At 36.2% G+C, this 12269-nt stretch overlaps 1 long non-coding RNA gene across 2 annotated transcripts; it reads left to right on the forward strand.

Moving 5' to 3' along the window:
- Positions 1-6657: 6657 nt before the first annotated feature.
- On the forward strand, positions 6658-7680 carry LOC133850726 (uncharacterized). Of its 2 annotated transcripts, XR_009895689.1 has the most exons (3): positions 6658-6793; positions 6879-7030; positions 7083-7680. It is a non-coding gene; the product is annotated as an uncharacterized LOC133850726 (long non-coding RNA). The 2 variants fall into 2 exon arrangements; XR_009895688.1 differs by having other exon boundaries at positions 6879-7680.
- Positions 7681-12269: the final 4589 nt, after the last annotated feature.

A 12269-nucleotide genomic window follows, 5' to 3' on the forward strand; every position in this document is an offset into this window, starting at 1 on the left:
ATTGTGGCCCATATGCGTGGCACCTGACAAAAAAATGATCGTGTGTGTGTGTCGCTTAAAGTAAATATTCATTCGCATTACTTAAGCCTAACAACAACACATTAAGAGGGACAACAAAAGAGCCAAAGCATTCGCCATGCCAAATTTCACTTTTGCCAAGTGTGGCAAGTGGCAAATGGCGTGTGGCAAGTGGCAAGTGTCAAGGTTGCTTGGTTTGGGGCAAATAAGTAGAAATTGTTGTTCCATCAGCAAAAAAAATATGTATTGATGTTGCCAGGCGGGTGGGCGGTGTTTTTTTGAATAAGGGAGATTTCCAAAACTCAAGTTGCAGAAGTTGGGATTGAAGCCTGGATGTCTGGAGTTGGGTGAGAGTTCGACACACACTGTTATTGGCATTGTTCGTTGGCGCTTATGTTTTCATAATAAATTCATAGATTCGATTTATTTTTCAATCAAAATAAATATTCGCATTTTGCTTGTGTTGTGTTGGGGAATCAAATTTTGTTGATTTCGTTTGCAAATCCATGTTATTGATTGTTTATAGAGAAAACAGCATGCAACACAGAGCAGCAGAGCGTCAGAGAGACAGCATAATGTAATTTATTAAGCGTTCTATGTTAATTCCAGTTAACATATGTGCGTTGAGTGCTCAACTAATTAAAATAATATTCAAACGCATTATAAAAAAAAATCGTTGGAGAATTTAATGTTGGCTGCTGGCAGGTGAATAACTGTGTGCTCCATGGTAATCAAATGAGAGCAGACGAGGGGGAGCAACAAATCTGCATAGCAACAACATAAATTATGCGCAAAAATACCAGCGCCAGTGTTTTATCTTGTCTATCAAGAGTGTTTAGCAAGTTTTTGAAACACTGGAACCATTATGCAAATATGCATACGGCTGCTGCGAGTTTGCTCTGTGTGGCAAGTTGTTGCGGGTGGCGTGAGGGGCACAGCGGGTGGCAGCTTCTGGCTCGTAAGCAATCTCAGAGTAAGTACATATACATATATATAGTAGAGAGTATAGAGTATAAGTGAATATAGCACTCACACACACACTCCCTCACGCATGTATTCATTTTGTGTGCCGACTTTTCACATAATTTTTAAATGCATTTCCGCAAGCGTCAAGTGACGCCCACAACTGAAATTGGCTTAAAAAGTTGGCTCTATTAGCTAGAGTGTGCGTGTGAAGCAGATAACAGACAGCTGATTGTGTAAAGAGTGATAGCAGCAGTTAACATAACAGTAGTGGAAGTTAGCAGCAATGTCTTAGCAACAGTTAACAGCAGCCAAGGCAGTTAACAGCAGCGTTGAAGCGTCACTTAACAGTGCGCTCCATCGCCATTTAACAGCAGCGCTGTAACGCCCCTTAACAGCAGCTCTGTTAATGTAAAGCTTCGCTCCGCAGTTTCCAGAAATGAACGCTGTTAAGGGTTGCCTGCTTCCAGACTGGGGCAATAACAGTTCTCTGTTATAGCGGCCCTTGCTATGCTTTAACAGTTCGCTGTTAAAGCTGCTGCCCTTACTGCTGTTGATGCTGCGACTTAACAGCGCACTTGGCAATAAGTAAATTGCTAAAGAGAAATAAAATGAGGCAAAATGGATGAAAATAAAAAAGGGGAAAAACTGCCGCACATAATGCAAAATAAAATCAACAATTTTTGCTTCACTTTGCGCACGGTAATTATGGAAAATGTCAACAAGCCAGCGTTGTTATTGTAGGTTAAGCGTGGCTCGAGCCTTGGCCACTGTTGGTTTTTAATTTCAAACGCGGAAACTGGCAAAAAAAAAACAACAAAAAGCAAAAAGAATACGAATAAAGAGAAAAAAGCCAGTTGGCTTGGCTTATGCCATCAGTGGGCGGCAGGAGTTACGCTGCTCAAAGGATATACGAGTGCGCACTCAAAGTTGCGTTTTCTGCATTTCATGCCGCGGCGCGGCAAGCAAGTTGACACCAGTAATTAACATAAGACAAAAGGCAGCGCGAGTCCAGTTTTAAGTGTTTTTCCCCCGCTTTGCACTTTGCAGTGATTAAAGTAAATTTACCTGCAAAACACTCACACACACACAATCGCACTATGAGTGTACTCACAAGTGTGTTTGTAAGACTCAGGTTAGCCAAACAAAGCAAACAAGCAAGCGAGCTGCGGTCATTGGGGGTCGGGGTCGGGGTCGCTTTCTCTCAGTCTCTTGACGAGGTCGCTTTTCAACTTTGCACTAAATTACATTGCTGTCCTTGTGTGTCTGTGTGTGTATGAGTTGTTGTAAGTGTTGCTGTTTGTCATTTCCGCCTGTCGCGCCCAAAAGTATGCAACAGTTAAGTGTCTGCCTTCGACACTTGCCGCTTACCTCTCGCTGCTTGCCACTTGCCACTTGGCAATGCATCAGCGTCAATATTGGCACTGAACTGTCACTCGATTATGCCAAGAGGCTCCCAAAACCCGATATGAGCTTGACTATAAATAAATGTATATTGCTTCGCTGGCGTATGTGTATAAGTGTGCTTGGATGTGTGTGTGTCTGCTGTAAACAGCTGCCAAGTATGTTATGTTTGTTAATATCGGTTACTTAGCGGTGGCATAAATTGACATTTTGCTTGGGCTGCCAAGAGTTGGCCACAATATTGCAGCTATGCTGATGGCTTGAAGGTGAGTTTGAACCAACGCAAACTTGCTGATTGAAACACATACAAACTAGAGCAACTTCTGAAGCTATTGAAAGCGTTGAAGGAATGCGAATATTCCATACTCAGGCAACTTTATCTCAGAAGAAGGCTTCTCGAAGAATCTGAGTAACAAAGAAGATGGCTTCTCGAAGAATCCGAGTAACTAATCTCGCTCATAGATCTGTTTGATTATACAAATTAGAACTACTTCTTCTAAACTATTTAAATTGTTTAAGAATTGGGAAAAATTCATTCTCAGACAAACTTTATCTTAAAAGAAGTCTTCCCGAAGATCAAACTTACTAATCTGCCTAATAGATCTAATAAAATATATTATTTTTCGCTATTATTTACTCTATCTATGATCCTTTATTTCTAATTTAACAGTAATTGACAACTTACATATCAAAATATTTATATGTCCCACTTTCACTACAATTGATCCTTTTCAATAATATTAGTTTCAAGTCAAAATATAATTCCATTATTTCCTTTTCAGCTGTCGGTTTTTTTTTACTTTTTTAGTCCACATCTTGCTCTCGAACTACTTCAAAATAATCTGCTTAGTAACTTCAAAATACTAAAATAAGTTAATATATAGATTATTTAGGCATCTCATACTATTTGCTTTCCTATTTCCCTGAATTACTTCCAAAAATATGAGTGCAAAAAAAACTCTTTTACTTCAAAGCGAAGCAAAGCTGGCGCCATCTAGCGCTCGTTGCTTTGCAAGGTGTTTCACACAACTTTTGCAAAACAAATGAGAAAATATAGCAAAAATGTTAATAAATTGTGCCGTTAGCTTGTTTTACACTTGCGTGAAATACAATACAACTTTGCCAACTAAATGCTCTTGCCATTTTTAGACTAGAAATGGGAAATAATATCAAAATTAACTGGAAAAAGCAAATGAATCTTTGAACCTTTGACCGAAAGTTTTCGTTGTTTTTTTTTTTCGTTCCGGCGTGTGTCCTTTTCAATAAAGTGTAGTTTATGATTGCGCATTTTGTTGTTTTCAAGAGTTATTTTCGGGTAGCCAAGTTCTTATCGAGAATGGACAATTTCATATTTCAAAGGGCAGCAAAACACAAAACAAATGCAGTTGACATCTTAACGTCTTTAAACTTTTATTGGTTTTATGTGCGAGTGTGTTTTCGATTTGTTTGCTCCCTTTGCTCCTTACACATATGTCAAACTCAATGCTTCACAAAACTCCAATCTTCAACCAAAACAAAACAAAAAATAAAAGGTTGCCCGTTGAACAATGGGCAGTGAAAAGGACACTTTAGGCGTTCGAGCAGCTTCAAAGTGACAGCAACAAATTCGCCTTTTGTTTTATATTTGATCCTACCTGGAAACGTGTAAGTATGTATAGCCACTGGCTGTGGGAGGTCAAAGGAGGTCTCTCTGCTAGGTGGGTGGCTGTAATTTAATGCCGCTTCAAGCAAGTGGGCAAACATCGAAATGGTGCGTAAAACTGGCTTCCAAATATTTTATTGCAGCTGCAAACATCGTTTTAGGCAATAGCACATAAATTATGCAAATTTTTAGGGATATTACTTTAAGCCATTTTCTCAAATTAACAAAGAAATAAACCACAAGAAAAAATGCTGCTAATATTCAAAATTATCTGTAAATAATGAATAAAATATTTAAAATATATTTTAATGTATTTTTCAGTCTAACAAATGGCCAGCTAAGCGAAAGGCCTGCGAGCAAAACAAAAACAAAAATCGTGTGTCTTAAGCGAAGCAGAAGCACATTACGCATACGACAGGTTGCACACGCGCCCAAAAGCTGTTTCAGCTTTAGCGAAACGCGCAGCAACATTGTTGTAGTTTTTAATGGATTTTCATTAAGTAAAATGATATAGATGCAAAAAAAAAAGAAAAGAAGCAGAAAACAATGCGAGTTGGAGAGAATGGAAAGCTCTTAAGAAGTTCATTACAGCGATAGCTGAAGCATAGAGAAACTGACTGGGCAAAAGTTTATTTGGCCATTTAGTGGCAGCTGAAGATGTTTTACTTAAGAACCCCGAAAAACCCGTTGTGTGTGTGTGTTTTGGATGTGGCTGAGCAGCATTTATCTATCATGTTTGTAATCACTTTTCATTAGGTTTTTGTGGCTTTAGAGTCTTCCTTCGGTTCTTGGAGTCTGATTCCTTGATTCCGATACTCTTATTCTCTTTCTGCTTCTGTTGCTGTTGCTGTTGTTGTTGTTGCTGTTGCTGTTACTGACTGTTGGTTGGCGTTGCCCCGTTTTGGCCGGAATGGCATTCGCATAAAAGATTTTCGCACATGCTCGAAAATTTTCAAGTGTAGAAAACTTTTTTAATTGGAAAACACATTTAAGTGGATTTTGTTCTGCCAGACTCTCACGCACACACACACACACACGCACACGCATACCCTTTTTAGTGTGGGGAAACTTTTAATGCTGTTTATTTTACGGACCAAGCCCCTTCCCCTTCTTCCCTCTTTCCTTGAAAAGTATCGCATTTAAAGTGCAAGCGCAAAACAACAAAACTTTCAATGTTGTTGTTGCTGTTGTTGCTGTTGCATTTGACTTGTGCAATGTGCAATTGCAATTATGAGCCAGATAGTTTTCAAGCATTTCCCAGTGCATTACTAACTCATAGTTTATGCATACTGTCGACTCATTTCATTAGTTCCTCCGCTTTTTACGTTCTGCAACTGCAGCGCATAAATAAATGTTTTCGTTTTGCGTTTGCCTTCCTCCTCCTTTGCTGCCAAAGTAGTAAACAACATTTTAATGTTTTTAATATTTCATAACTCCCCCATGTTGCACAGGTTCAACTCCCTCCTCCCCCTTCATTCTGCTCCCCTCTCTCTGTAGCATATTAGCCAAGTTCGAAGGCAGCTTCTGGTTCTGCTTCTGCTGCAGCCTATTACGAGCCAGCGACTCTCCAGTCAACGTAGCTCATTAAAACTTCGTTGCCTTCGTGTTGCTCGCCTTCTGCCCAACGGACACTTTCACCAGCCAAGCTAACTACATCTCACACATCCTGCTTCACTACGTTCTGCTTCTCCTTTTTTTATTCTCCGCTGGCGTTGGCACATGCCACATGCCACATGGCCACAAGACCCAGACTGACAACACACACACACACACACCAACGCCCAGTTTATGCACAATTTGTTGTGGGACATGTATTTCATGCATAGCCAAACATAATGGACGGCATTGCCAGCGTTGAGTGCATATACAGGAAAACATATTTATTCAAAATTGAAACTCTATACTTTCAATAAAGTCAGCTTAACAAACTTTAAGGTAGAGCTAAGAATTGTGAAAGATTAATCTTATTAAGATAAATATTATAGATACGATATCATAGTGACTAATTTCTTTTAAGTATTTTAGATATAATATCAATGACTAATTCCTTTGGAAACTTTACAAATATTGTAGGAAAGCATTTTTATAGAAAATTGCAAAGTCAGCTTTACAAACTTCAGATATAACTGAAAAAAATTGAAATATTAAGCTTAATAATATAAATATTATAAATATAATAATTGACTAATTCCTTTGGAATCTTTACAAATATTGTACAGAGTCTGAAGTCTTTCCAAAATGAGTTTTAAAACCTTTGATTACATAGTTTTTCTATTTTTAAGTAAATATTCATTTCTGTAAACCTAAAACTTCTATTGCAAAATAAATAAAATAATTTTTCATGCACTTTTTTCATTTAATTCTATTTTAAATTTACAATTTTTACATTAAAATGAAATAAATAATTTTTTTTAAAGAACTTTTTTCATTTAATTTAAATTTAAATATACAATTTTGACATAAAAATGTAAAAAATAATTTTTTGGTTGTAAATTAAAGGCGCACTTCAAGAAAATTTAAATGAAAAGAAATATTCTTATTACATTTTTGTTTATATGAAGATATCAAATATTATGCCAAAGAGGGAAAACAAAATAATTGAAGAATATTGTCGAAATTTTACGTCCTTACAAAGCTTGCTTATTTAACTTGCTTATTGACACAATCTAAAAATATTTTTGATTTTCAATATTCATAACCTACAGCTCGATTTGTCATTGAAATTTGTTTAAATTTTTGTAACCCAGTTGCTGCATATTCCTAAAGGTAAATAAAATATAAAAGAGTAGGTGAGGAGAGACTTTTAACAGCATGTTCAACTACATTTTTTCCTATATTTTTTTGTGTGCAGTGAAAAATATTTCACAAACTTTATGCCCTACAGCCATATGGCAGTAAAACGCTCATACGTCATGTTGGTTAAGCATTGAAGCTGCTGCTGTTGTGGGCGTTTAGTTACCCGCAGCATAATTGCAGCAAAGCAGTCAAAATAGAGCAGACAAGGTATGTTAATGATAGCAGGCAAAAGACGAGTTTATTTAATTAATTTGCCAAGGCAACAAGGAGAAAAAAGAAAGGAAATGCAGAGACGCACAGAGAAGCAATGGCATTGCTTTAAGAAAAGCAGCAACAGCTTATGAGAAGGGAAGCAGGCAAAAAAAAAGCAAGGTAAAAAATTATCGCACTGCGTGACTGAGACGCAGTGAAGCAGACAAAACAAACTGCGCAGACAACGAGTAACTCAACATACTGCAGCTCAACTGGATAAACAGACGGGTGAAGAAAGAGTGAGTGAGTGGGAGAGAGAGGGAAAGACTGCCACACATTGTGGCAAGTATATCCTTTTTACGGAGCACTGTAGTCAAGTCATTTGTCTGCCTGAATGCGAAGCCGTCTCATCAGTGCGCCAACATAAAGAAGGCAAAAGGAGATGTGTAACAAACAAACTCAAAACCCAAACCAAAAGCAAAAAAAAGGGTAAGAACGCATAGTTATTTATCATGTTATAAGTTATGATGTCAGCATGCCGGCATTATGTGACTGATAAGCGCCAGAAAATGAGCACAAACACATTCACACACACACACTCACTCACACATGTGAATGTCTTGCTTAAATAACATAAATGGAATGAAAAATCGAGGTGTGAAAAAGTTGTGCAGTGTTTTTTCATGTGCCCTGTCATTTGTTCACTGACGTCTAGGCCGTGTTCCTTTTGAATAATGGACGCTTCTTGTTGAGCAACAAATAAAGTCAAATTCAGTCTCTCACTCACACACACACACGCACGCACACACACATGCGCATTTGCATAATAAATGAAATCAACAAACAGGCAGCTTGCTTGCCGCAGTTGTAAATTAAAAGTTCATGCCAAGGACATGCAGCGACATGCACACACTTGTCTCTGAATGCACACTGAAGGACATACAGCAACTGAAGTCTCGAGGCTTGGCCCGCTAAGTGCCGTCGTCGTCATCCCCAGAGCTGCTGCAAGTCAAGTCAAGACATCAAGGCCAAGACCTCAGCTATCAGTTTGGACTTTAAGGATAATGACAAACTGCTTCGGATGCTGCTGCTGCTAATTGCATGGCATACTTTAGCAAAGCTGCTATTTGACAACTGTCCGATTGCTTGGACTTTGTGTAGAACTTTAAGCACTAACTGTCTATTAGAGGGTTGGCCGAGTCAATTAGCCAAAACACTTTTTGCCACTGCGCTGCATAATTCATGAAGATAGCAGAGTGCTGACTACAAATTAAAAGCATAAATAAATATTTGAGCTACACATTTTCTTCTTCGTTTTTTTTTTTTTGTTGTTTGAAAGCGCTCTGTAATCTGCCGCAATTTTTGGCCACTAATTTCGCCTTGAGACAAATCCGCCTACTTCTGAGTACGAGCAAAAACTTGACTTGACTTAACTTGGCCTAGGCCCGCTTCACTTCACTTGCCCCTGACTTGACTTCACTTCACTTGACTTGACTTGCCTTGAGTTGAGTTGGTGGCTCTCGGCTGGAGGGCAGCAACAACAACAACAGCAAAGGAAAAGCAAGCGAGTGAGCCACGCGCGCAATTGAAGTCGGGGCACACAAAAATGGCGAGCGTAATTGAAATATTGGCAGCTGGAAGCGAGTTGAATTCGTAAATTATTCAAGCAAAAACAACTGTGAAGGCAGCACTGAAGCTGAAGATACTGCGTAAAGTTTAAGAGAAGATAAAGCTGATTAAATAATAATGTTAATTACACAAAATGAAAAACAGTAAATATTATTTTCATTTAATTAAATAAATAGTTATGTTTAATTTGATATCAATAATAAAAAGATTATTATGTAGCTTAAATAAAAGAACTTTTATAAATATATGTTAATCTCAAAAAGAGAAAAAACAGATTAAAGAACAATTTTTAAAAAATAAAATTAAATAAAGTAAATAATATTTTAATTTAATTTTTACTTGGTTTAATTTTCTATTAATAAAAAAAGAGATTTTTATATAACTTAAATAAAATAACTATTGATAATATTTATTAATCTCAAAAGAAGAAAAAAATCAAACGAGAAATACTATTTTAACTTAATTCATTAAATATGAATTTTTAATTTACTGTTGATAATTATAAAAAAAGAGTATTTAACTAAAATAAATTAACTTTTGTTAATATTCATTTATATTTCGCATACCTAAAACTTGTTTACTTTAATTACTAATAAAGAAAAAACTAAATTACTAATATTTTGTTTTCTTTTTTATATATTAAATATAATTTACTATAATAAATAAATAAATTAAGTATAAATTTCGATTAATTGTTACGTAATATAGTGAATTAAATTAATTTAATTTATTAAGATAGTTTTCAATAAGCTGTTTTACTTATGAAATACAGCATTTATTTCATATATTATTGTTAATACGGAGTTAAATAAAAAATAATAATAAATATAAAAATAAATTAAATTAATCTATAATTATATAGATTGAAGTAAATACAATTGTTTATGAATATAAGTATTTATTGTATTGATTTTTAAAATGGAATAAATATTTACATGTTTTCTTCTAACCCAAAGTTAATCTTAGAAGGAAGGAGTTGTCTTCTGGCACCGCACTCCCCGTTTATCAATTTTCACTTTTACAGGGTATATTTAAAAGAAAGCTGGCCGCACTAACTGCTTTGCAAAGCCGCGCTGCACTTTCAAAAATTCACTTTAATTTATAATTTATCAGTTGAGAGCTGCGAATTGCGCTTTGAAGTTGGGCGCATTGTTTAGGGAATATGCGGCCAAAACTTTGATTGTGTTAATTAGCAAATTGGCGCCTGCTCAGGCCGCAGAATTTTGTGAGGGCCGGAGTCGACCACGCCCCCATTTTGTTGAGAGCGAGAGTCTCAGCTGCCCGGGAAAAAGCATCTCGATTGTCAACAACAATTTGTTGGCCACATAAAATGAAGTGAAAAGGGTAACCAATTTGGTTCGCTTTTTTGGTCGAAAATACGTTTTTGGCCATATAAAATGCACAATGAAATTGCCTATGTTGGCAATAGTTTCTTCTTCTTTTTCAGCATAAATGTGGTTGTTGTTGTTGATGTTGTATTCAGCTTTTATTGTTGTTACCTTGTGTATGTGTTATGCTCTCTTTTCTGTTCGTTCGTTTTATTTGCTGGCTTTTTTCCCCTACTTTCTCTGCTTTTGTTCGTCAGGTATAACGTAAGCTAAGCAAACATGCAAAAAAGTGTTAGTATGCTCCACGCGGCACTCGGCTATCAAAAAATGTCCTTTTACCACACACACACACACACATGCAGACGCACACGCACACACATATATGTAAAAACTCAGACGTGATGTAAATTTCTATTGAATGCTGAATGGGCAGAAAAAATATTTTTAATGGTCTTTGGGCAGCCCGAAACCAGCAGAGCCGTTGACAGTTGCCTGAATTTGCGGAAGAATGAAAGAGAGAGAGGGAGAGAGAGAGAACGTGAAAGAGAGAGGAAAAGCTCTACATATGTAAAGTAATGTCATGCGTTTGGTTTAGTAAGCCAACAAATCGTGTGGCTATTTAAAGTCTAGCTGCAACCGGAAAGTATGCTATCTTTGTGTTTTTTTTTTTCAAGTTCGTTTATGACCAACAAAATGTTCAATATCAAATTGACTGAAGTCGCATAAAAAGGGCCAACTTTGCTCCTAATACTGTTAACGAAATGCTGTTCAAGCTGAGCGCATTAAAATGCAAAAGAATTTCCAGCTCAAAGTAGATGCAAAAGTAGCAACTGAATGTGAAGCGAAGGACACAGAAATTTGCTGAAATTGAAACGATGGAATTATAGATTGCTTTCTACAAGACTGCGAAATACATAAATATACATTTTTAATATTCATTTATATAGCTATTTTAAAAAGAAAGCGACTAAACGAATGGAGTATTGTAAAATAATAAATTACACTCACTTTAGAAAACTTTCTATAATAAGAAATGATCGAATTCAGAATTCTTGAGCTCCATCAAAACTTAAAAACGAATGCAACGTTTATCAATGCTCAATTCTTTGCATCAGCTAGAAAATAAGTAAAACGTCCGTCAATTCGAGGTCGATCTATTTGCACACGCTGCTGTTGCTCAGCCATCAAAAACGATTTGTCAATGTCATAATTACACATTCAAACATCAGTGTAACAATATTCAAAACACAAAACACATTGAGTCGGCAGACAGAGAGAGAGACGTAAACCTTTCAAATCAACCGAATTCATAACAGCAACAATGACCTTGCCAAAATACCAAAAAAAAAAAAATAAAAATAACAAAATACATGCATAAATTTGTTGTATAAAATATACATGAAAACATGCACATATATGTAGTGCAAAAATACAAATAAATAACTATGTCTGTATGTGTGTAGTTAGATGTCATTATATTGTTATGACAGGCGAATTCGAAATGCAGCATCGATTGCCTCGATAAGGCCGCAGGACGCGACAGCAACACGAATAAACATGTCGCCTGCAATTAGTGATGCTGGTTTGGCCATTTTCTAGCTAGATTTGGCTACTTTGCTGAGTTTAGAAAGCTGTAGTCAAGTTCTAAGACTTTATATTTATAAACACCATTTTTGATGTGTAGCAAAAATCGAATCAACAAAAATTTTAAGTAAAAATTAAAAATGTATTTGAAATTTTTTTCTTAAAAGGAATGTTATTTTAGGATTGTTTTTTTCATTTATGTTGAATATATTGTAGTACGAAATGTAACAAAAATGTTTTCATATAAATCTAGCCAAAATCTAGTCTTTTTGTCACCCATTTTCGCTTTAAGAAATTTGGCAGCACTGCAACCAACTGTCTTCATACATATTGAAAGGACATCTGTGTGTGTCTGTGTGCAAATATTTGAATATGTATTGTATTTGGAATTTTTTGCATAATTTGGCATGTAAAACATTTACAACAATGCAGCGATTGCATGTAAATATTCCATTCGATGTGCTTGGCAAAAGTTGTGCGGCTTTTCATTTTGATTGCAGCTGTTGCAGCTCGTTACCATTGTTGTTGTTGTTGTTGTTGTCGCCGTTGTTGTTGCACGTGCTTAGGCACATACATAATTATATGCAGTAAAATCTGTTGAATAAAATCTCTATAAATGCGTGTGTGTGTGTGAATTTTTAACGCCCCACGCTTGCATTGTTTATGGCCCGCTGCTGTTGACAATATTTATATAGACATTTTTTGCTGCTTAC

Source organism: Drosophila sulfurigaster, chromosome 2L, assembly GCF_023558435.1.
Source record: "Drosophila sulfurigaster albostrigata strain 15112-1811.04 chromosome 2L, ASM2355843v2, whole genome shotgun sequence".
Taxonomy (NCBI): domain Eukaryota; kingdom Metazoa; phylum Arthropoda; class Insecta; order Diptera; family Drosophilidae; genus Drosophila; species Drosophila sulfurigaster.